The sequence below is a fragment of the Oryctolagus cuniculus genome, chromosome 18, assembly GCF_051225735.1.
Source record: "Oryctolagus cuniculus isolate XC-2025 breed Fujian yellow rabbit chromosome 18, ASM5122573v1, whole genome shotgun sequence".
NCBI lineage: Eukaryota > Metazoa > Chordata > Mammalia > Lagomorpha > Leporidae > Oryctolagus > Oryctolagus cuniculus.
The window spans coordinates 20,030,498-20,056,851 of NC_142884.1; positions in this window are offsets into that span (position 1 = coordinate 20,030,498).

A 26,354-nucleotide genomic window follows, 5' to 3' on the forward strand; every position below is an offset into this window, starting at 1 on the left:
GTATTATCTCTTAAGGATTATAGCAGTGTTATGTAAAAGCTGTTAGTGCAGGTAAAAGGACTTCCAAAGACCTGTCGTACAAATTACTTTCCCAGTGACAAGCTTTGATATTTCCAGCCATCATATCAGAGTGGGGCCTCTTTAGTGTGGGAGAAATTCAAGTGTCAATTCAAGTGTCAGTCTTTTCTGCTTTTTTTTAAGAATGATTTTTTAAAAAATTATTTATTTGAAAGGCAGAGTTAGAGGCAGAGAGAGAGAGAGAAAAAAAAAGGTCTTCCATCCACTGGTTCACTCCCCAAATGGCTGCAATGGCTGGAGCGGAGCCTATCCAAAGCCAGGAGCTTCTTTGGGGTCTCTGTGGGTGCAGGGGCCCAAGCACGGGGCCATATTCCACTGCTTTCCCAGGCCATCGCAGAGAGCTGGATTGGAAGTGGAGCAGCTGGGACTCAAACTGGCACCTTATACAAGATGCTGGCACTGCAGGAGGCGACTTTACCCACTACACCACAGTGTCAGCCCTGTAGAACGATATTCTTAAGGCTGCTTTCTAAATTTTGTGCTTAAAATTATAATAAAGCATGCCAGAGAGATGTGTCCACAAAAAATAGAAGCAACGTTCTTCTTTTGTAAAAATGAAATAAAGGGCATGTAATGTTCTTCATATAATAACTTCAATAATAACAGCTAACTCATGTTATACAATTCTTCTATTAAGTGTTTTCTGTGGGTTTTCTTACTCTTCAAGAGAACCATATGTAGTGACTGGTGTTCTTAACCCTGTATTAGTGATGAGAAAATTGAGCCTGAGCGAGTTCTTCTATTTTCTCCACTTGTCCTGTCTTGGCTGACCTCACCCTCTCCTGGCACCATGAAAAAAGTTCTGGCTTGGGTGATATGAACTGTTTTTCAACATCCAGAGTGTGAGGGTGGAACGAGGAGAATCTATCAAGGAGAGCCATGGAGCCCAGTGTCAGACGTAGATCAGCCTGCTCCAGGGGGGCCTGGCCGGAACCCTGCAGGCGTCAGCCTCCTCCAGAGGGGCCTGGCCGGAACACTGTAGGCGTTTGTGATTCTGCCTCCAGGAAGAGGTCTGCCCTGCGTGCAGCTGTGAGCAGCTGGGTTCCGTGGGCTTCGACCCCCCCACTCTTCCCAAATTTTGTCTGCAGGTAGTCGTAGCCTGTAAGGAGGCTGACAGGGAGGGACAAGAAGGTTTATTGGCCTCCGTCATCTGTGGACATCGAAGCCTCCTTTTCTTCTCCCAGCTTGGGTTTCCCAGAGTCTGATAGAACTCCAACAGAGACGGATTGGTTCTCACGTTCCTAAAGGCATGGCTCACGTAAGTCGGTGTTTCTCCTTGAAATGCTGGGATTTGTAGGTTACATAAGTATTTTTCATGAATTAGCCTGAAGTGTTCTGCCTAAGACGGCACCATCTAATCACCTACCTCTTGAATTCCTCCTGTTTGGAGGAATGATGCCAAGTACCTGTTTCCTCCTTATAAGACTGTTGTTTTCTAACTGGCGTTCATGCATTCATTGAGTAAATTACGGAGCAGGTATGATGTGGGATGTCTTGCCGGGGAGCTACCATAGGGCAGTGAAGGAGTGAAATGTCCTAGAAAATTGTTTAAGCTCCCCGGGCAGTCTGTGGCTGGGGGGTTAGAGCCATGGGCTTCACCTGATGGCTTCATTGGACCACACGTCAGAAGATTTGGAATTCCCCAGGGACCTGATGAGATGACTGATCACCTTGTTAATAGGTTGAGATCTCATGTCAAAGTGCCAGTTTGTGTTCCAGCTGTTCTGCTTCTGAACTAGATCCCTGCTGATGTGCCTGGGAAAGCAGTGGATCATAGTCCAAGTTTTTGGGCCCTGCCCCCTGCATGGGAGACCCTGGATGGAGTTCCAAGTTCCAGGCTTTGGCCATTGTAGCCATTTGGGGAGTGAATCAGGGAATGAATGCTTTCTCTCTTTCCTCTCTCTATTACTGTGCCTTTCAAATAAATAAATAATCTTGAAACAACAAAAAAAGCAGGGGCACCAGTTCGAGTCCCCACTAATCCATGTCCGATCCAGCTCTCTGCTATGGCCTGGGAAAGCAGTAGAAGATGGCCCAAGTCCTTGGGCCCCTGCACCCATGTGAAAGACCTGGCTCCTGGCTTCAGATTGGCAGCTCCAGCTGTTTCAGCCAATTGGGGAGTGAACCAGCGAATGGAAGACCTCTCTCTCTGCCTCTCCTTCTCTCTGTGTGTAACTCTGACTTTCATATAAATAAATAAATCTTTTTTTTAAAAAAAGCAGGAAGAAGTGTTGAGAAAGGGGTACCAAATAACAATGTGAAAGTATTTTCTTAGATTGACAGAATTAGACCAAGCTGAGACATTTGGTTCAGTGTATATTTACAAAGATGAAATAATTCGCCAACTCTTACTCCCATTCTTAAGATGACTTTTAGGCCAGTTATGGAACTCCATCAGATTCCCAGCTCGGTGGCAGAGACCCAACGACTTGGGCCATCACCTGCTGCCTCCCACAGTGTACATTAGCAAGAAGCTAGAATTGGAAGTGGAGCTGGTACTAGAACTCAGGTGTTCTGATACAGGGTGTAGACATTGCAAAGTGGTGTCTTACCGCTTCGCCAAATATCCATCCCAATTTTTTTACCCACTTTGTTGAGCTATGACTGACATACAAAAAGCTGTACATATTTAATTAATATAATTTGAAGAGTTTAGGAACCCATGAATCTGATATTTTCCTTCCTTTTTGGCACAAGATATCTGAACTTTACCTGTACCTTCTCTGTCTCACTCTAGACATTGTTTCAAGGATTCCCTCATTCATATTAGTGGATTAACAATGATTGCCCTTTAGTATCCTGATTTAACTTATTTTTGTCCAATTATTTTGTTTGTTGCTTGTTATCAGCCAATTCCTTCTGTATATCAATGGGTTATAATTTTGTGCTGATTGACATGGGTTGGGCCCACTCTTGAAGAATGTATTAATGTGTACTGCTTGTAACAAACTATGCTTGTAATAAACTATCATAGACTTAGTAGCTTAAAACCACCCTCAATTGTAGTTCTATAGAGTAGAAGTCCAGTGCAGCATAGCCAAGTCAAGATATCAACTACAGCTGGCATTGTGGCGTACATGTTGAGCTGCTGCTTGTTATACAAGCATCCCATATTGGAGCTTCAAGTCCCAGCTGCTCACTTCTGATTCAGTTCCATTAATGTGCATAGGAAGGCAGCAGAGAGTGGCCCAATTGCTTGGGACCCTGCTACCCATGTGGGAAACCCAGCTGGAGTCACTAGCTCCTGTCTTTGGCCTGGCCCAGACCTGGCTGTAGCAGCCATTTAGGGAGTGAACCAGTGGATAGAAGATCTGTGTTCCTCCCCTTCTGCCTGTCACTCTGCCTTTCAAATAAGTTAATTAAGTAAATATGTGGAGAAAAAACTGATATCAACCATAGCTGCTGTTCTTTGGGGCTCAGGGTCCTCTTCCGAGCTCACCGGTTACTGGCAGAATTTATCTCTGTCTGGCAGGAGCCATCCTTCTCACGCTGTGACTATCCTGACTTCCCTTCTGCTACATCTCTCTGACTTCTTGCACCCCCAGCAAGGAAAAAGCTCTGCTTTGAGGGCCCATCTGGAGTGATCCAGTCCCTATCATAAATCAACTGATAAGTATTTCTTTGCCATGTGATACAACATATTCACTGGCTTAGCAAGTGGGCAAAGGGCATGAGAGCCAAAATAATGTCTAGTACAGGGAGTTTGGGAGAAATAAATGAAGAATATATTGCTATTTATATACTGAAAGCCAGTGGGAAAGCAAAGAAATGAAGTAATAGGAACAGAAAATAAATGAATGTTCTTAGACAAAGCCAGCAGCTTACAACATTCTTGGTGCAATGACATTTTACCTTAAACATGTATAGGGTGAGAAAGATCTGGTCTGCAAAGAACCCATGCCAAAGGCTTTCTGGGAAATGACACCACCTACACAAAAGATGAGAAAGCTTGTGATACATTCTAGGTGCTGAAAGGGGAAGTGATGTGAATAGGAACCAAGAGAGATGTGGCTTGGCATGAGGCCTGATAGGTAAGCAAGGACCACATTATTTATGAAAAGTTAGATGGATTTTAATTTAAGTGCAAAGAGAAATCTGGAGGAGGGGATGGAGGGATGAAATACAGGTTACACAAGTGAAAATTTCATCTGTGTCAGAAGCATTTGTTACAGATGTTAAAAATTTGATGCACAGGTAGACCTGTAGACTAATGGAACAGAATAGAAACCCCAGACATGAATCCACGTATCTGTATCTACAACAAACTCATCTTTGGCAAACTAGCTAAAATCATTCCCTGTATAAAGGATAGTCTCTTCAATAAGTGGTGTTGGGAAAACTGGATTTCCACACGCAGAAGTTTGAAACAAGATCCCTACCTTAAACCACATAAAAAATTTAACTCAATGGATCCAGGATCTAAACTTAAGACCTGAAACCATTAAATTACTAGAGGAAGACGTAGGTGAACTGCTCTAAGACATTGGCCTAGGCAAAGACTTCTTGGATAAGACTCCAGAAACACAGGCCGTGAAAACAAAAATTGACAAATGGGATTGCATCAGGCTAAAAAGCTTCTGCACAGCAAAGGAAACAAATGACAAAGTGAAGAGGCAACTGACAGAATGGGAGAAAATATTTGCAAACTATGCATTCAATAAAGGATTAAAAACATACAGATGACATAAGGAGCTCAAGAAGCTCAACAACAACAAAACAACCTGCTGAGAAATGGGCAAAGGATATGAGCAGGCATTTTTCAAAGGATAAAATGCAGATAGCAACAGACAAGTGACAAAATGCTCAGGATCACTAGCCATCTAGGAAATGCAAATCAAAACCACAATGAAGTTTCACCTCACCCCAGTTAGAATGTCTTACATAGAGAAATTAACAAACAATAAGTGATGGTGAGGATGTAGAGAAAAAGGTACCCTAATACATTGATGGGAATGCCAGTTAAACGGTATGGAGATTCCTCAGAAAATAAAAATAAATCTTCCATATGACCCAGCTATTTCACTCTTTGGAATATATCCAAAAGAAATGAAATCAGCATATGAAAGAATTGCCTGCACTCTTGTGTTAATAGCAGTTCAACTCACAATAGCTAACATTTGGAATCAACCTAGATGTCCATCAGCTGATGGGCAGACATATCCACCCATACACACACACACGCACACACACACACATATACCTATATACCAAATGTATATATCCATGATGAAATATTACTTAGTATTAAAAAAATGAAATATATCTACAACAGAATGAATACAACTGGAAATCAGTGTGCTAAGTGAAATAAGCCAAACCCAAAAGATAAATATCACAGATTTTTTTCTTATTTGTGATAGTTAATATAATAGTATAAAAATTATGTGGATGTCATATAATTTGGCAATAAGTTATAAATATTGTTTCACTTAATCATACCATGTGAATGACAATATACTCTTCTTTCCCACATTAAAAGAAAGATAGGACTCTTAGGGGTGCTAGTAATGTTTTGTTCTTGGGTGTTGGCTAGGAGTGTGATCAGAGAACAAAGAACTCATCTGTAAACTTACATGCATTTCTTGGTATGTTTATTATATTTCAGTAAAATGCTTTTTTAAAAAAATAGATGCACAGGAACATTCATTCGCTGTGTATTCTGGTTCAGGGGGTCTGGAGGGTGCTTGAATGTCAATGTTTTAATTAGCTCTTCAAATAAAGTGACACCTGTTTCACTAATAACCAGCCTTAGTTTATATAAACTCTCATTAATCTCTTCATTCCTCCTTTTTTGACTATCACAACTATATTTTAGTATTATGGTATTTTGTCTTTTTTCTTCCATAGGAATCTATTTTTTCTACATAGGAAAACAAAAAAAAATTTTAATTTGCTTTCAGATTTGCAATTGAAATGTGAGATAACCAATTATGACGAAATGTCCACTTATAAAAAATGTACATCTTTTGCTGTACATCAGAGTATTCTTAACAGAGAGAGACCATTTGGATACAGGGATGTGGGAAGACTTTTTGTCAAGGCTCAGCATTTGTTCAACATGGCAGAACACATACCCAGGAAAAACAGGAAGAATGTGGGAGGGACTTTAGTAGTGAACATCAATGTGTCATACATCAGAAGTGGTATCTGGGTGAGAAACCATGTAAATGGAAGGCATGTGGGAAGGGCTTTAGTGCTTCTTCATATCTTGTTCAACATCAGAGAACTCACACTGTTAAGAAATTATGAATGTAAAGAATGTGGGAAGGCCTTTAGTCAAGGCTCAGCCTGTGTTAAACATGGGAGAAGGCATGCTGGTGAGAAACCACATGAACATAAGGGATGTTGGAAGGCCTTTCTCAGCAGCCATCAACGTATTGTACATCAAGAGTACTCATACTGGTAAGAAGCCACCTGTGTGTAGAAAATGTGGAAAAGCTTTGTAGTAGCTCATACTTTGTTCAACACCAAAGGATCCATATTGGTGAGAAACCCTATGAATGTGAAGAATGTGGGAAAGCTCTTATAGCCTATGGGAGACTTATTCAGCATCAGAATACTCACACTAGTGAAAACAGTTTGGGTGTAAGGAATGCTCAAAGGCCTTTAGTACCTTTTCATATGGTGTTCAACATGAGAGAATTCACTCTGGTGAGAAGCCCTATGAGTGTGAGGGATGTGGAAAGGCCTTTTCTGTGTCTGGACAACTTACTTACCGAAGTATCCATACTGGTGAGAGGCCATGTGAAGAGAATGTGGAAAAGCTTTTTGTGGTAGCTCATACCCTGTTCAACACCAAAGGATCCATAATGGTGAGAAACCCTATGAATGTGAGGAATGTGGGAAAGCCATTAGCTGTTCTCCATACCTTGTTCAACACAAAAGACTTCGTACTGGTGAGAAACCCTATGAGGGTAAGGAATGTGGCAAGGCCTTCAGCACTGGTGCATAGCTTGTGCAGCATCTGAGAATTCACACTAGAGAGAAACTATATGCAGGAGAGGAATGTGGAAAGACTTTCAGTCGTGGGAATGTGGAGTCTTTCATGTGCGGCTCATTGTTCAGCATCTGAGAACTCATGCTGGTAAGAAAAACTCAAAATGCAAAAATTGTTGGTAGATTTCCAGAGATATTTTCATTTTTCTGATACAGATGCCCCTTGACTTGCAGTGGGATTCTATCAGTATAAACCCATCATGTGTTGAAAATGTCAGACATTGAAAATGCACTTAATACAACACACATAACCTGCTGAATATCATAACTTAGCCTAGTCTGTCTGAAGCATATTCAGAACATTTATAGTAGGCTACACCTGGGAAAAGTTATCTAACACAAAGTCCATTTTATAATAAAATATTGAATATCTCATGTAATTTACCAAAAAGAGTAAAGTTTATGGTGCGGTTTCTACTGAATACATTATCAGTTCACATAATCATAAAGCCAAAGAATCAAAACTCAAACCATTGTAAGTTAGGGCCTGTCTGAATTAGAGAATTTATAATGTAATTCAGAAAATAAGGCTTCATTTGTCATTCTTGTGTTTAAAGTATTAGAATAATCATACCAGTGAACTTTTTGGGAAAGATAATAAACATTATTTAATGTTCACAATGTTGAAAGCATGAAGTTTTATACTTAGATATCAACAGGGGACCAGCATAGTTAACAAACAGGAGAGCCAGTGTGCTTACCACTATGGGGTATTGTTTTCAAAATGATGATTAATAGAACGTGCATTCTTTGCTCAGTAATCTTAGTTTCATTATTTTTTCTACCTGTTAGCGAAACTTTGATCGTAAAACCCTACAGATGTAGTTAGTCTAGCAATGCCTCCCTTTGTCCAGTTTAGAACTGTAGGTGAATCTTTCTGATAAAATTTTGTAGAAGGAAAGGAACAGGAGAGGATATTCATGTGGAAATTACCTCTTACACTGAATCAAGTTTTTGAAAGATACTCACTTTTAATGTGTGTGAAAATGTCAACAGCCTGTGATCTACACTGTCCGAAGTTAAATAGAAATTGGAAGTCAGTAATACAGTAGCAAAGCCAACTACTCCTTTAAACATTCCTTTCTTGACTTTTTTCCTATGAACATTTCAACATAGAGGAAAGTGGAAAGGAGAGCAAAATTGCCACCGTCTTTGATAACATTTTACCTGATTCATTTTTATCTCTGTTGCTTTATGAAGAGAGATGTCGCCCTCTGTTCTTGAAAGCACAGCAGTCTCCTTGTGGGGATTCTACCCTCACGACTTCATCTAAACCTAATCATCCCCCAACTGTCTCACCTTCAAATGGCATCACGTTGAGGATTGGGGCTTCAGCGTATGCATCTGGAGGAGACATACTCAGTCTGTAACATTCTTCCTTCAATAGCATTCTTCCCAAAATTAGCCAAGACTTTCTGGAGAAATGACTACTTCCAGGAATGGACAGAGGTGATTACAGGTGATTGTGGAACAGCTTGGGACAGAGAGCAATGATTCTTTAAAAAAATTAGGATCTTTTCAAAGACACAAAATAGCTAGAGATTCCCATGGGCATGGGTTGTGATGGTCTGAGTATGAAATGCAGGGTCTTAGTCCACCCGTACAGGATGGACTGGGTCCGAGGAAATGTAAATGAGCCACTCACCTGTTCCCCAGCCTCCTGATCCTGGAGACAATCAGACGCAGCTGGGAGCCAAGTCTAGCAAGAACTCGTTTATTTCACACGTAACAGAGCCTTTTATAGCACAAAACTGCAGAGTCACTGGGGCAGGGCTAAGGACCAACCAATCACTTAAACGGTCATTTTACGGGGCGATTTCTATAGGACTAGCCATATGTCTATACACTTGTTACTAGTTTTGTTACCTCCCCTGATGTTGCATGGCCGATTAGCTTTGGTGGTAAACATGGATTTCACCCACCTTGCTTCCTCTGGGCACCATCTTTGAATTGCTTCGTGTAACTAATTTCCCCACATGAAAATTGTGATTTTTTAGTACAGGGCTCAGAAAACTAAAATATAGATTAAAAAAAAAAAGACAAAAGCAGACCAGTCAAGAGAAAATCATAGCAATAGTTTGTTTGGGATATTCAAGGAATTTTACTTGTTGTCTTTCCAAAGGACCAAAGATAACATGTGCTTGCAAGAGTGATGAGAAAGCCCAAACTTTAGCAAAAAAAAAAAAAAAAAAAAAAAAAAAAAAAAAAAAAAAGGCGAATAGCTAAAACAACACCTGAACACCTGGTGAAGTCTTACCTTCACCACAACCATGCTTCTGCTCATCCCAAGAATGAATAGACATTAAAAATCAGTTTAATACACAGTCTCTTCGCTGACCTCAACAGGATAAAGCTAGAAAAAAAAAGAGCAGGCTGGCGCTGCGGCTCACTAGGCTAATCCTCTGCCTGCAGCGCCAGCACCCTAGGCTCTAGTCCTGGTTGAGGTGCTGGGTTCTAGTCCCGGTTGCTCTTCCAATCCAGCTCTCTGCTGTGGCCCAGGAGTGCAGTGGAGGGTGGCCCAGGTCCTTGGGCCCTGCACCTGCATGGAAGACCAGGAGGAAGCACCCGGCTCCTGGCTTTGGATCGGCACAGCACTGGCCGTAGCGGCCATTTGGTGAGTGAAGCAACAGAAGGAAGACCTTTCTCTCTGTCTCTCTGTAACTCTGCCTGTTAGAAAGAAAGAAAGAAAGAAAGAGAGAAAGAAAGAGAGAAAGAGAAAGAGAGAAAGAAAGAAAAAAGAAAAGGAAAAGAAAGAAAGAAAAAGAAAAAAAGCGCAAAGGGAAAACTGGAAAACTCATAACTTTGTAAAAATTAAATAACATAATCAGTATATCAAAGAAAAACATCACAAAAGAAGCCATAAAATAGAGGTAAAATGAAAATACAACCTACCAAAATGTACGGGATGTGGTCAAAGCAGTCCTAAAAGGCAATTTTACAGATATCAAGCTTGTATTAAGCAAGAAGAAAGACCTCAGATCAGAAATCTCACTCTGGGGCTGTTTGACATGGTAGTTAGGATCATGCTTGGGGCGCCCACATCCCGTTTTTGTGCACCTGGGTCGGGTTCCAGCCCCTCTCCTCATTCAACAGTCTGCTAATGCATAGCCCAGGAGGCAGCTGGTGATGGCTCACGTACTTGGGGACCTGCCCTCCACGTGGGAGGCCTGGAAGGAACTCCCAGCTCCCAGCTCTGACCTGACTCAGCTCTGCTTGTTGCGGGTATTTGGGGAATAAATCAGCAGACGGGCACTCTTGCTCTCTTTCTCTATTTTTCAAATAATTTTTTAAAAAGTTGTATCTAACTTTACAACTTAAAGAACTAGTAAAAGAAAAACAAACTGAAACCCAAAACTAGGGCAGGCATTTAGCTTGGCAGCTGAGATACCATTTGGGCTGCCTGCATCCCATACTGGAGTACCTGATCTGCGTCTCAGTTCCACTTCTGATCCGGCTTCCTGCTAATGCACACCCTGGGAGGCAGCCAGGGATGGTTCAACTAGTTGAGTCCCTGATATTCACGAGAGAGACATGGATTGAGCTCCCAAATGCTGGTGTTAGCCTGCCCCAGGCCTGGCTGTTGCAGTCATTTGGGGAGTGAACAAGTAGATTGAAGATCTCTATCTCTTTTTCAAATAAAATTAAAAAAAAAAAACCAAGCCAAAGCTAGTAGGAGGAAGGGAGGAATAAAGACATTAGAGATACCTAGAGAACAGAAAAACAACATAGAGTCAGCAAAACCAAAGTCAGTGGTTCAAAAAGATGAACAATTATAACCAAACTTTAGCTATTTTTACCAAAGAGAGAAAACCAAATTACTGAAACAATTAGAAACAAGAGCAGGGACTATTATTGATTTTACAGAAATAAAAACCATTAAAGAGGGGCCAGCATTGTGTTGTAGCAGGTAAAGTCACTGCACCTGGGAAAAGCAGCAGAAGTCGGAGCAACGGCTGAAGGCCTTCCCACATTCACTGCCCCCAAAAGGGCTGTTCGGGGAGAGTTTCCCACAATCATTGCCCTGGGAAGGCCCTTCTCCAGCGTGAACTCTCCGGTGTTTAATCAAGCTGGGGTTGCCGGCAAAAGGTTTCCCAGGAGACTCACACTCACAGCATCCGTCGGGTTTTACTCTGTTATGAACACTCTGGTGTTGAATGAGATGAGTGGCATGGCTAAAACTCTCTGCACATGTAAGATCTTTCGTCTGATTCTCTGATGCCCAGCAGGTGTGAATCTGCACCCAGAATCACGGCGCTCGTTTTGCCCTGTGCAGTGTGCAAATCTCCCCCGGCTTCAGTGCTCTTGTCCACACCAGGCGTGGAAGTCTCCCGTGGCCCCCAAGGCCTTCCCACCCTCCCCACCCTCCCTACGCGTGCAAAGCTTCTCTGATGTGTTCCCTCTGTAGGTTCCCACCGGCCAGGCCTCGTCTCCTCCCTTCCAAGGGCTTGCTCACCTGCTGCTGCACCTGCTGCTGTGGCAGTTTTACACTGAACTCAGATCCGCTCCCAGATGCTTCAACACACACACGGTTTGTGCCCGGGATATGAGGCCTGATGTGCAGCCAAGTGTGAAATGTCTTTCACACACACGTCACAGGGGTAGGTTTCCTGGGTGGACACAGCTGCCTTGGGATTCCTGTCCTGTGACACTCCTTCTACAGAGACACTTGGCTGAGAAGGTAACTCCTCACCCTCTGATCCACAGTGACGACCTGAAAGCAGAGAAATGCCGGCCAAGTTCACGTAAACTCTGATAACAGCAAACGGCCCCATCGCATGTGCCCACCTGACCCAGGGATGAGTTCACGGGATTGTTGGAAACATACGAAACCTTGGGTAATGGTAAGGAGTGGTCCACGCGGCAGTGCTGGCCTGGTCAGATCACAAACTGGGAAAGCCCAAGAACACAAGGATGGGGTTCAGTGCTGGGTGGTGAGACAGGATCTCCAGCTCATGTCCCTACTGAGACCTTTAAGCGGGGCCTTTGCCTACAGCAGAAGTGTCCAGACCCATGAAAATCTTGTTGTAGCCGAGCTCTATACCAGAACTTCTAGGCAACGTGTGCGTCTGATGACACCTGCAGCGTAGGCCGCCGTGGGCAAGTGCCACAGCAGAAGCTGTGGAGTCGGCCTGAGGCCACGAGGGTGGAGCACGGGCAGAGATGACCATGGGCAAGGCGTCACGGTGAGAGGGGCACACTTGGTGTTCTCTGGGTGGTCCTGAGCCGGAAGCTGGCCATTATGAATCACCAGACTCCCACCTTTGTCGAGACAGAAAATGCAGTGACTGTCTCAGGTGACGATCACGACTTTCACAGGGACGCGCACCCTTGCACCATTGGGCTCTTTTGTTTTATTTTATTTCATCTTCTTCAAAAATCAATGCAATTTATTTTTAATTTCTAATTGACAACATCACGTGAAGGGATCATGTACAACATGGTTTTGCAATACGTGCGGGTTGTGGAATGGCTAAAGCGATCTAGTTCATATATGTCTTATCTCACATAGTTACGGTCTTTGTGGTCAGAACACCTACAATCTACTTTCTTGACATGCTCCAAGAACACAGTGTGCTGTTGTTATCTATGGAAAACAGAGTTCTTCAAGTCCTTCACCTGCCTAACTGAAATTCTGGAGCCTTTGATCAGCACTTCCTCTCTCCGCCCGCTTCCCACCGCGGCCCCTGCACCTGCCCGGCCACCGTTCTGCACCCTGCCCCTGCCCGGCCAGCGTTTGGGAGGTGAATCCCGGAGTTGGAGAAGCAGGCACAGGTCCTTCAGGGGAAGTCATTGGTGCTCCTGTAGTTATTGTTTTTAATTCCTTCCAAGCCAGACACATGAGACCAGACATCATCCCACTCCCTGGGATGCCCACATGCCATGTCATAATGCCTGGTTCAAGTCCTGGCTACTCCGCTTCTGATTTAGCTCCCTACTGATGCACCTGGATGCAGCAGATCATGTGGGAGACCTGGCTGGAGTCCCAAGATCCTAGCTTTGAAGAACCTTAAAAATCAAACCAAGATGGAGTGACCTAAGCCAATACCATTAAAAACAAGAGGTCACCTTTGCCCCAAATAAAAATTAAAGTTTAAAATTACAGCCCTAAACTTTTTCCCCCAAAGCTAAAATTAGGTGCAGCTATAAAATAAGGGACCCTAAGCTTAGCTAGCTGCGACACTTGTGCCTGGCTGTGCTAAGACCTAACCCAGTTTGTATACCTCCTAATACTCAAATAACGGTGTGGGAAGTGGGACGCCGCTCTCCCACAAGGGGAACAAAGGGAGCGAGACATCGTCCCCCTCAGGGTGAATAAGATGGCGCTGGCAGGGAAAGGAACTACTAAAGAAGTAAACGACAAAATGGCGACGAGGTGCATGCCTCCCATGTGATCTCATAGCTGATTGGATAGAAGACGCATGCCCTTCACGTGATCAGCTCGCGGATTGGACTGCTGTGTATATGGACACTATAGTGCTTTTGATTGGTCGCTGCGGGTATATAAACCGTGTGGCTTGTGCTGGGGGCGCTCTCTGGACTCCCGAGTTCAGGAGGCCCATCTGCGCAGACGCCAAATAAATCCTCTTGCTTTTGCATCAGCTGGTCTGGACTCTGAGTCTTTGGGGTGTGCCTTTCGACGTGTTAGCATCCTCACTCCGAGGGTCTAACAGCTTCAGCCTGGCCCAGACCCAGCTGTTGTGGGCATTTAGGGAGTGAACCAGTGGATAGAAGATCTCTTTCTCCCTTTCAAATAAAATAAATCTTTTTTTTTAAAAAAAAAGTGGACATTCTTTGGGGATGATGCTGTGGAAGATGGCCCAAGTCCTTGGGCCCCTGCACCCAGGTGGGAGACCAGGAAGAAGCTCCTGGCTCCTGGCTTTGGACTGGCCCAGCCCCAGCCTTCACGGCCATTTGAGGATTGAACCAGTAGATGAAGACCTCTCTCTCTCTCTCTGTTTCTCTGTCTCTCTCTCTCTTCCTATTTCTGTAACTCCGCCTTTCAAATAATTACGTAAATCTTAAACTAACTAAACAGATGCTGTCACCTTCAGAGCCGTCACTGTTAAAGCTGTCTGTTCCATTCTGGCTCATGCCTCAATTTTTGGTTTCAAGGTGAGGGGACACAGCTCAGTCCCAGTTGCCATCCATAGATCGGATTATTTTTGCACATCCATGGCACAGCTGGTCAGTCACTATCTAGCCGAAACCAGCTCAGGCCAGCTTGGTGGTGAAACCTCTGGAAACAACTTAAACAGTGGTTTACAGGTGGGCATTTTGCATAGCAATCAAGACACCCAGCTCCACTTCTGATTCCAGCCAATTCCAACTTCCTGCTAATGAACTCTGTGAGACAGCAGGGCTGGTGAGCAGCTGGGTCTGTTCCACCCCCTTGAACGACCCAGGTCAGTTTCAGGCTCCTGGCTTGGCCCAGCCCTTGCTGTTGCAGGCATCTGGGGGGTAAGCCAGCCAACACATGGAAGATTTCGCTTTCTGTCTATCCCGGTCTCTCTGTCTTTCAAAATAAAATGAAAATAAATTTAAAAAAATTAATGTGAGATTTTATTTAAAAAGACAATTGCAGGGGCTGGCGCTGTGGCATAGCAGGTAAAGCCGCTGCCTGCAGTGCTGGCATCCCATACGGGTGCCAGTTCAAGTCCTGGCTGCTCCTCTTTCGATCTAGCTCTCTGCTGTGGCCTGAGAAAACGGTAGAAAATGACCCAAGTCCTTGGGCCCCTGCACCCACGTGGAGACCTGGAAGGAGCTCCTGGATCCTGGCTTTCAACCAGCCCAGCTCTGGCCATTGTGGCGATTTGGGTAGTGAACCAGTGGATGGAAGACTTCTCTCTTTCTGCCTCTGTTTCTCTGTAACTCTGCCTCTCAAATAAATAAATAAATAATTTTTAAAAGATTTTATTTATTTATTTGAGAGGTAGAGTTACAGACAGTGAGAGGGAGAGACAGAGAGAAAGGTCTTCCTTCTGTTGGTTCACTCCCCAAATGGCTGTTATGGCCAGCACTGGGCTGGTCGAAAGCCAGGATCTAGGAGCTTCTTCCAGGTCTCCACGTGGTTGCAGGGGCCCAAACACTTGGGCCATCTTCTACTGCTTTCCCAGGCCACAGCAGAGAGCTGGATTGGAAGAGGAGCAGCCAAAACTAGAACTGGTGCCCATATGGGGTGCCGGTGCCATAGGCAGAGGATTAACCCACTGCGCCACGGTGCCGGCCCCTAAATAAATCTTAAAAAAAAAAAAAAAAAAGACAATTGCAGTAGACAGGACATTCAAGTCATAAGATCTAGAAGCATCTGAAAAGGCTGGGGGTGGGGTGGAAGGCATTTCTCTTCCCGAGAGGAATAAATAAGGCCAGAAAGAACTGCTTTCGGGGTGGGGTGAGCAGGTGCGATCATCTGCACAGGAAATGTTTTTCTTTGCAGTCCACTGCTCCTCAGAAGGGGACGTTGCCAAGGCTGTTCTGCATTCTGCATTGCTGAAGCTCAAGGATGCATTCAAGTTCAAGTTTGGGTTATATTCTTTTCTGTTAATTTGTAGATTCATATCATTATTTGAATTTCATTTATGGGTGGTTTATTTTGTGAGACCTTGGATATACGGGGAAAAATATTCATAATACTACTAAGCATTAATTTCTTAATTAATTGTAATTTCCCACCAAATGTTGAAACTGTTGATTGTTTTTCCCCCCTCATTGTTGGGGATGAAAGGTTTGACGTTCGTTGTACCAACGTGCTTTTGTAACTGACACTCTCCCTTCTCTTACCCTGAAATCTCTCTCTCTCTCTTTTAAAGATTTGTTTTATTTATTTGAAAGACAGAGTTACAGAGAAAGGTGGAGAGAGAGAGGTCTTCCGTCCACTGGTTCACTCCCCAGAGGGTCGCAACGGCCAGAGCTGCGCCGAACCGAAGCCAAGAGCCAGGAGCTTCCTCTGGGTCTCCCACGTGGGTGCAGGGGCCACATGGGTGCAGGGGCCCAAGGACCTGGCCCATCTTCTACTGGTTTCCCAGACCACAGCAGAGAGCTGGATCCGAAGAGGAGAAGCCGGGACTAGAACCGGCACACATATGGGATGCCAGCGCCTCAGGCCAGGGCTTTAACCCGCTGTGCCGCAACACCGGCCCCGAAATCTCCTAAGCACTGCCCTTTAGACATGGCCAATCTACAATTTTACCATCAGAGTTGAGTGGTTGACAGTTCAGTTATCATGATTATATTCAGCAGATTTTACAGTCTGAAACTTAGATCCTTGTTCACCATAGAAAATATCTTCTGAAAAATGTTCTCTTCTTTGGCTTTTCTTTCTTCTTGGATCTCTATAATTAGATAAATTCTCAGATCTTTTTTTACAAAAGTGACCCCTCTTTCCCACCAGAAAAGACATGAATTGATGTTGTCCAATTTATTCTTCTAATATGAAAAGTCTTATTTACTTTTGATTTTTAAAATTTTTTAAGGTTTATTTATTTATTTGAAAGACAGAGTTAGAGAGAGGCAGAGTTGGAGAGAGAAAAAGAGTGGTCTTCCATCTACTGGTTCACTCTCCAAATGACCACAACAGCAGGAGCTGCACTGATCTGAAGCCAGGAGCCAGGAGCTTCTTCCGGGTCTCCCACACGGGTGCAGGGACCCAATGGCTTGGGCCATTGTCTGCTGCTTTCCCAGGCCTTAGCAGAGAGCTGGATTGGAAGTGGAGCAGCTGGGACCCAAACGGGTGCCCATATGGGATGCCAGCACTGCAAGAGGTGGCTTTACACACCTACAGCACCTGCCTCTTTTTAATTTTTTTAAGATTTATTTGTTTATTTGAAACTTTTGATTCTTAGCATGGCTCAGAATTTTACAAGGCCGGCGCCGCGGCTCACTAGGCTAATCCTCCACCTTGCGGCGACGACACACCAGGTTCTAGTCCCGGTTGGGGCGCCGGATTCTGTCCCTGTTGCCCCTCTTCCAGGCCAGCTCTCTGCTGTGGCCAGGGAGTGCAGTGGAGGATGGCCCAAGTCCTTGGGCCCTGCACCCCATGGGAGACCAGGAGAAGTACCTGGCTCCTGGCTCCATGGTGGCCATTGGAGGGTGAACCAACAGCAAAAGGAAGACCTTTCTCTCTGTCTCTCTCTCTCTCACTGTCCACTCTGCCTGTCAAAAAAATAAAAAATAATAATAATAAAAATAAATAATTTTACAATATTTCTTAAATCCAATCTTTAAAAATGGGACACCATTTTTACCATGTTAAATTTCTATTATTTTATTATTCACCCATTAATATAAATGTCATTTTTTCATAATTCTTTCATTCCCATGGCTTTGTTTCTTTGAATTTCATATTCACATGCAACTCAATTTCACTTTTTCAATCATTATCACTTCATAATATATTATGCTAGGAAAGATAAGGGTTTTCTTCATGATTCATTCTTTTCAAAGTATTATGATCTCCATCGCAAATATTTAATTACTATTTCCATTAAATGTAGAAGTTCCCTTTCAAGTATCAAAACACAGTTCCCATGTGGATGTCTAGCCTAGGGTCAGCACACCCACGTCCCACATCGGAGTACCCGATTCCAGTCCCTGGCTCTGGATCCCGACGCTGGCTTCCTACCAACACAGATCCCAGAAGGTGCTTGTAATGGCTAAAGTAACTGGGCTCCTGACCCCACACCAGAGAGCTGGAACCAGCACCACTTTGGCCATGTTGAACATTTCTTTTGGGGCCGGCGCCGCGGCTCACTAGGCTAATCCTCCATCTGCGGCTCCGGCACACCGGGTTCTAGTCCCGGTCGGGTCGCTGGATTCTGTCCCGGTTGCCCCTCTTCCAGTCCAGCTCTCTGCTGTGGCCCGGGCTTCAGATCGGCATGGTGTGCCAGCCGCAGCGCGGTGGCCACTGTGGGGTGAACCAACGGAAAAGGAATACCTTCCTTTCTCTCTGTTTCTCTCTCTTACTGCTCTCTCTGCATTTTCTTTCTCTTTTTCGGTCTACCTCTATATTTTATAGAACCCAGACTAAAGTCCACGTGTGTTCGTGTCTTGTCTAGTTTTCAACATGTTTGCATGTCCCCTACGTTAACGCAACCAGGAGATGAAGACCGGTGGCACGTGTTACCTGTGTCTCCGGAGTCAGGCTCAAGTTCCACTTCTGGTTTAGCTGCCTACTCGCTTGTCTTGGACTCCAAACGCCTCATGACACACAGCCTTGCTGTGAGCTTTAATGAGAAAATAAGACAACCTAGTAACAAGTACCCAAGGTGTCTGTTTTATGGTAGGAGCTTTTCTTGTGCCGCTCCTTTTGTTTACCACTGGACACAGGGCCATCCATGCCACGAAAGCTGGGCAGAGCAGAGAGCCAGTTCTAGACCTCTGGCTGTGAGGGTCTGCTTCCCTGAAACCACTCGTGGTACCAAGAACCGTCTCCCAGCTGCAGCTCAGTCAGGGACATGGAGCCACTGTGGTGTTCCAAGACAAGTGCTTTACGGTAAGAATTAGGAGTTTGACTCCTAACTTCGGGAGTTTGACTGCAAAAAAAAAAAAAAAAATCTGAAGATTTGGGTTCTGCTTTCAGACTCATCATTCACTTCGCCCTCTAAGCTTTCGGCTCCTCCTACTCCAGACACAGATGGTTGCAGCTTCCCCCGGGGCTGCTGGGAGCATTCATTGGAATGTATATGCCAGAGAACAGCTCGTAAATTCTAAAGTGCTAGAGAAAGTTTACTATTACTGTTAGACCCTCGGAGTGAGGATGCTAACACATCTGAGAGGCACACCCCAAAGACTCAGAGTCCAGACCAGCTGATGCAAAAGCAAGAGGATTTATTCGGCGTCTGCGCTGACGGGCCTCCTGAACTCGGGAGTCCGGAGAGCGCACCCAGCACAGAGCCACACGGTTTATATACCCGCAGCGACCAATCCGTGAGCTGATCATGTGAAAGGCATGTGTCCTCTATCCAATCAGTGAGCTGATCATGTGAAAGGCATGCGTCCTCCATCCAATCAGTGAGCTGATCATGTGAAGGGCATGCGTCCTCTATCCAGTCAGCTATGGGATCACATGGGAGGCATGCCCCTCATCGCCATTTTGTTGTTTACTTCTTCAGCAGTTCCTTTCCCTGCCAGCGCCATCTTATTCACCCTGAGTGGGGACGACGTCTCGCTCCCTTCGTTCCCCTGGAGGGAGAGCAGGTCCCGCTTCCCACACCGTTATCTGAGTATTAGGAGGCATACAAAATAGGTTAGGTCTTAGCACAGCCAGGCGCAAGTGTCTCAGCTAGCTAAGCATAGGGTCCCTTATTTTTATAGCTGCACCTAATTTTAGCTTTGGGGAAAAAGTTTAGGGCTATAATTTTTAAACTTTAATTTTATTTGGGGCAAAGGTGACTTCTTATTTTTAATAGCGTTAGCTTAAGTCACTCCATCTTGGTTTGATTTTAAGGTTCTTCATTACCAGTTCCTATGAGACTCTCAGATTAAAAGGTCGATGTCCAGATATCCCCCAAACAAACAAGACGCTGCTTCAACTTCTGGGCAGACGCAGCAGGCTCGTTAAAGATAACCGAGACCCAGAGGAAGTCGTGTCCTACTGGAGACGCAGCTGCGAGACAGCAGGCGGCTGGACAGTGGTAAGAGGAAAACAGACGGGTACCTGGGGACGAGGCAAGGGCTACTGGGCCAGGCGCGCGGCGCCGAGGCGAGACGCAGCTCGGGGTGCCTCCATCTTCCATCAGAGGGCCTAGGTTTCAGTCCCAGCTCCACTTTCTAACGTGCACCCTGGGCTTGAGTGGATGGGATCCGGCACCCATGGGGGAGGCCCAGATCGGGTTCCTGGTCCCCAACTTCGCCGGTCCGGTCCTAGCTGGCCAGTGCAGGCATCTGGGGAGTATCAGCAATGGGAGTGTCTCCTCTCTCGCGCTCTGTCTTGACTTTTATTCCCTCCTGGTGAGCGAGCTCTTTGTGCACAGGGCTAATCAATCACCCTAAGCCAGGTTCCACCTGTCCCTCGTTGCCAGCTTGGATCCCACCCCACGCCCACGCCGGGAGGGGAATCGTTCCCCATCAGACCTCAGTGTCAAACACCTTTCAGCCACATTTGAGGAGCGAAGAGGTTTTAGAACACGCAGTCCTGGGGCTAACTTTGCCACTGTTAAACTTAGCCATCTCTGCTCCCTAGGCAGGAGTCACTATCCCAAAGAGTCAGACTGGCGTTGTCTTTTTGGGAATTGTACTTCTGTAGAATTCTGACAGGCAATGGGCACAAAGCTCAAAAAAAGGGGGGTGGGGATATATATATATACACATATGTATATATACACACACATATATGTATATATACATATGTGTGTGTATGTGTGTGTATAATAAAAGTGACAAGAACATCCAAAGTAGCAAGTGGAAAAGCAATAAACAAAGTCATAGTCTAAAGGCATGTGATGTGTAGTTTGTTGACTGATTATTTGTATTAAACATAATAATAAAATCTGCTTTTTTTAAGATTTATTTATTTGAAAGTCAGAGTTACACAGAGAGAGAAGGAGAGGCAGAGAGAGAGAGAGAGAGAGAGAGAGAGAGAGAGAGATCTTCCACCCACTGGTTCACTCCCCAATTGGCCACAACACCCAGAGCTGGGCCGGTCCAAAGCCAGGAGCCAGGAGCTTCTTCCAGGTCTCCCACACAGGTGCAGGGGCCTGAGGCGTGGGCCATCTTCTACTGCTTTCACAGGCCATAGCAGAGAGTTGTATCGGAAGTGGAGCAGCTGGGACTTGAGCCAGCACCCATATGGGATGCCAGCACCGCAGGAGGTGGCTTTACCTGCTAGGCCACAGTACTGGCCCCAAGCTGCTTTACATATAATATCCTATTTAGAAAACTCTAACTTAAAAAGCCCATTGAAGGCAGAGGTAGATTTATTTTTAAAGATTTATGTCTTCATTTGAAAGGAAAAGTTACACAAACAGAGGGAGAGAGAGAGAGAGAGAGGTCTTCCATCCCCTGGTTCACTCCTCAAATGGCCACAGAAGCTGAGGCTGAGCCAGGCTGAAGCCAGGAGCGTGGGACTTCGTCCAGATCTCCCACACAGGTGCAGGGGCCCAAGCACGTGGGCCAACTTCCGCTGCACACAAATGTATCGAGCCAATGTTCTGGAAGTTTCCTCTGTCTGGGACTCAGCAGCCCAGTCTTCCTTGCGTGATGTTTGGATTAAGTTGACACGGTTTGCAGTGAAAATGTCCTGGGTGGAGACAAAAAGAACAGAGGCGAATTGAAGACAGCCGTTGTGGGGGAGACCTGGATTGTCACAAAATGTGGAAGCAGCGGGAGCAGGGGCAGGGAGACCAGGCAGGGTGAGACACCTGGGCTCCTCCCGGCAAAGCTGGGCCAGACCTCTGCAGATTTCCAACGTCAAGGAGCGTGACTGGCCCCCCGACAGGGGATGGGGCCGGAGCTGGCAGAAGCAGCGCAAACGAGAGAAAGTTCCCGGCCTGGAGGGAAACGGCTCTTCCTGCCCCGGGAAAAGCAGGTGCATCCTGAGGAAGTCACAGGTTTTTACAAAACCGGGGCTCAGCCTGGCGGGTGGGGGTGGGGGTGGGGGTGTGTGTGGCAGGGATCTGTGACACTCGGGGGCGGAGAGCGCGGTGCAGCTTTTCTGGATCCCGCTGGGACCTGTCTCGGGAGGTGGCAGGGTGGGTGCCCAGCCGGGTCCTGTCTGAATCTGGAAAAGCCGCGGGGAGCCCTTCTGTGTGGCTGCTTGTGTTTGCTCACAGTGTGTGGCCTGAGTTCCGGGATGAGCCTGGAGAGAGAGAGAGGGAGAGAGAGAGAGAGAGAGGGAGAGGGAGAGGGGGAGAGAGAGAGAGAGAGAATGAATGTCCTCCTTTTGGGGCCTGCGTTGTGGTGCAGCGGATTAAGCCGCCACCCGTGACGCCGGGCATCCTCTATGGGTGCTGGTTCAAGCCCCAGCTGATCTGCGTCCCATCCAGCTCCCTACCAGGAATCGTGGCATAGCAGGTGCCCTCCGTAGGAGTAGCTTTAAACACCGGTCCCTTGTGAGCTCAGGCTGTGGGTGAGGGGCCAGGCAGGCGGGCCTGGGCTCTGCTCAGGTCTGTACAAGGTGCCCACCAGCTGGGCTCCAGGGAGAAGACTGCAAACCTCTGGTTATCACCCCAGGGTACTTCGGGAAGCTCATGGCAAATGGAATCCAAAGACATCCATGACAAAAGTTCATGTGAAATGCATGTCATGAAAAAAACAGGCATGGATTTCAAATTTTTTTTTTTTTTTTTTTTTTTTTTTGCCGCTACAAAAACTCATTTCTTAATGCCGTGTTTTCCTCGAACTTTTTGAAGTCCTCGGGGTCTTGGTAGAGAGGGCTTCTGAGGTCAGCTCTTGTGCTCCGCTACGCACTGCTAGGAGGGTTCCGACCAGCAGAGGGCGCAAGGGCCACAGTCCGGGCGCAGAGCGGCCAAGGCCGTGTCCAGCCTTCCGTGCCCCAGCACCGCTGGGCGCCGGCCGCAGAGCAGCTCCCTCGCCGCCATCGACGGAGAGTCGGCCTTCGGCGCTGGGCTTGTAAAACGTAGACAAAGGAGAGGCAGACCTGCTGGAACGCAGGAGAGCTCTGGGGACTCCAGGCTTTGGGGGAGGCAGGGCAGCAGTTAAGCCGTCATCCCATACTGGAGCTCCAGTTCAAGCCCCAGCAGCTCTGCCTCTGACCAGCTCCCAGCGCACCCACCGGGGAAGGCGACGGAAGATGGCCCAAGTGCTTGGCCCTCTGCCACCCACGTGGGAGACCCAGATGGAGTTCCTGGCTCCCGGCTTCTGCCTGACCCAACCGTTGTGGCCGTTTGGGGGAGTGAACCAGAGGAGGGAAGATCTCTTTCTCTTTTCCTCGCTGACCCTCTGCCTTTCGAATAAATAAAATATAAACATTTGAAAACCAATAAAGAAATTGGATGGAAAGCAGAGGGGCTGAGATGTCGGGGGGACTTGCAGCGTCGGAACAAGAAGCCACTTCCCTGCACGGTGGCAATAGGCAGCGGGGACAGCTCTTCCCCGGGTTGGGGTCTGTTTCTGCGGTCTCGTCTGTCTGCCGCCGGCTGTGGTCTCCAACCCACGCTGAGGTTTTGCATTGCAGGTCTGGGAGCCCGGTGCCTTCCCAGCAGAGGTCGGTTGCCTTACTTGATTTCTCATTTGTGAAAGCAGATTCGCTAGAAGTAAGCGCTCCGCCCGGGCCAGCAGCAGCAGTGCCCATCTCGGGCCTCGTGAGTTGCTGGAAGGCGCGGCAGCTCTGGCACTTCACGCAAACATCTGCGGAGTGAATGGAAGGATGACACGTGAAGAAAAGGGGTTTGCAAAGTTAGATCTGAGAGCGGAAGAACAGGCGGGCGTGCGGGTGCTGTGATGGGCCGTGGCTCCCTCCTCTGACCCGAGAGCTGCACAGAAAGAGGCACCGTGAGCACCGGGAGAGAGCTGCTGTGGTCCTGTCAAACAACGGCCAGCCTGCCTGCACCCCAGCCCCCTTCCTGCTCCTCTCTAGGGTACAACCCTCCTCGGGTTGCTCCCAAGCAGATTCAACAAACTGAAGATGGAAAATATTTGCAAAAAAAAAAAAATTGTGTGAGTACTGAACATGTGCAGACTTTGTTCCTTGTCATCATTCCCTAAACAATCCAGTGTGACAACCGTTTAGACCCCATTGACATTAACTGAAAGTGATCTAGAGACAATTTAAAATACGCAGGAAGGGGGCCGGCACTGTGGTGTAGCGGGTAAAGCCGATGCCTGCAGTGCCAGCATCCCAGATGGGCGCCAGTTCCAAATAGGATATTATATGTAAAGCAGCTTAGGGCCGGTGCTGTGGTGTGGCGGGTTAAAGCTGCCGCCTGCAGTGCCGGCGTCCCATATGGGTGCCGGTTCGCGTCCCGGCTGCTCCACTTCTAATCCAGCTCTCTGCTGTGGCCTGAGAAGGCACTGGAAGATGGCCCAAGTGCTTGGGCCCCTGCACCCACGTGGGAGACCCGGAAGAAGCTCCTGGCTCCTGGCTTCGGATCAGCACAGCTCCGGCCATTGCAGCCATCTGGGGAGTGAACCAGCGGATGGAAGACTTTCTCTCTCTCTCTCTCTCCCTCTCTCTCTCTCTCTCTCTCTCTCTCTCTCTCTCTGCCTCTGCCTCTCTGTAACTCTGTCTTTCAAACAAACAAATAAATCTTAATACTGGTTTCTCAAGCACCGTTTCTGTTTGTCTGCACCCTCCCCCGCCCCGCCTGTGAGTCATGTGGGACGATGCCATCTCCAGCGAGTCATGTGGAAGGATTCCGTCTCCAGACCCCTGCCCGGCTGCTCCCGTCGGGCTGGCTCTCTGAAGCCAGCAGGGCAGCTCCTAATGCAGGAGCTCCTTCAGCAGCCTGCGTGTGGGGTCCACTCCCTCCCTCCCCTTTTACCCCTGTGGGCGAAGAACTATCTTCCAGGGGCTTCCTGAGAGGCAGCGCTTGGGAGGCTTTTTTTTTTTTTTTTTTTTTTTTTTTTGAGAGAGAGAGAATCTGAGAGAGGTCCATCGGCTGGGTCACTCCCCAAATGCCCACAACATCCAGCGCTGGACCAGGTCTAAACCAGGAGCCCAGAACTCCACCTGTCTCCCACAAGGCGGGCAGGGACCCAAACACTTGCACCATCACCACTGCCTCCCAGGGTGCGCGTGAGCAGGAAACTGGATGGGAACTGGAGTGGGAACTCAGGCCAGATGTTCTGATGTGGGATGCAGGAGCAAAGCACTCGCCCCAGCCGTTTTGTTAAGCTTATCTCACTGTCGGGGCCGGCGCTGTGGCGCAGTGGGTTAAAGCCCCGGACTGCAGTGCCGGCATCCCATAAGGTCGCTGGCTTGAGTCCTGGCTGCTCCACTTCTGATCCAGCTCCCTGCTGATGCACCTGGGTAAGCAGCAGAGAACAATCCAAGTCCTTGGGTCCGTGCACCCACATGGGAGACCCAGAAGAAGCTCCTGGCTCCTGGCTTCAGGTCGGCTCAGCTCCAGCCATTGCAGTCATTTGGGGAGTGAACCAGCGGAAGGAAGACTTCTCTCTCCCTCTCTCTACCTTTCTCTGTAACTCTGTCTTTCAAATAAATAAAAAATAAATCTTTAAAATTAAAAAAAAAAAAGAGAGAGAGATCGCTTCATTGTCTTCAGTATTCCATGGTTCAGCTTCTGATCCAGTTTCCTGCTAACGTCCACCCTGGGAGGCAGAAGTGCTTGGGCCCCTTCCACTCCTGTGGGACACGGGGTTGTGTTCCGGGTTCCTGGCTTGGGCCAGAGAAACAGAAAGTGCGCGCTTTGCCCCCGCGGGCCAGGAGTGGCAGCAGGGACCCCGCTGTCCCTGTGCCGGCTCAGCCTGGCCTTCTCCCAGCTGGTTCCGGGAAGGGTCCAGCCGCCGGGCTGCACATGTCCATCCTCTGGTCCCGGAGTGCGGCTTCTGGCATGTCGGCCATGGCTTTGCTTCAGATCAGCACAGGTAAGCTCTCGGCTTTTCTTGGTCTCCTTGGACTTCCGCTGTGTGCTGGTAGCCCCCCTTCCTGCTTGCATTTGGTCTCTCAGAGAGCCCCAAACACGCCAGAACTGGACCGTGCTCTTCTGACGCTGCTCCTAAAACAAAATGTGGCTGGCGCTGTGGCTCACTAGGCTAGTCCTCCGCCTGCGGCGCCAGCACACCAGGTTCTAGTCCCGGTCGGGGCGCCGGATTCTGTCCCAGTTGCCCCTCTTCCAGGCCAGCTCTCTGCTGTGGCCAGGGAGTGCAGTGGAGGATGGCCCAAGTACTTGGGCCCTGCACCCCATGGGAGACCAGGAGAAGCACCTGGCTCCTGCCATCGGATCAGCGCGGTGCACCGGCCGCAGCGCGCCGGCCATTGGAGGGTGAAGCAACGGCAAAAGGAAGACCTTTCTCTCTGTCTCTCTCTCTCACTGTCCACTCTGCCTGTCAAAAAAAAAAAAAGTTAAAAAAAATGTGCAGCAATTATTTCAGTGATAAAAACATGCGACGTAAAACTTGAACGTCTGGGCGGACACCATGTGCAGCAGGTTAAGCCACCATGTGCGATGCCGCATCCCATAGGAGTCCTGGCTGCCCCACTTCCACACAGCTCCCCGCTGATAATGATCCGTTGCAACTTGTCACTGAATTTATATTTACCTTTATTTATTGATATAACAGCATACATACAGAAAAGTGTGTGAATCTTAAGTGCACAGATTAAAATATAGAATGCTGGGGCCAGTGTTGGGGCTCACCGGGTTAAA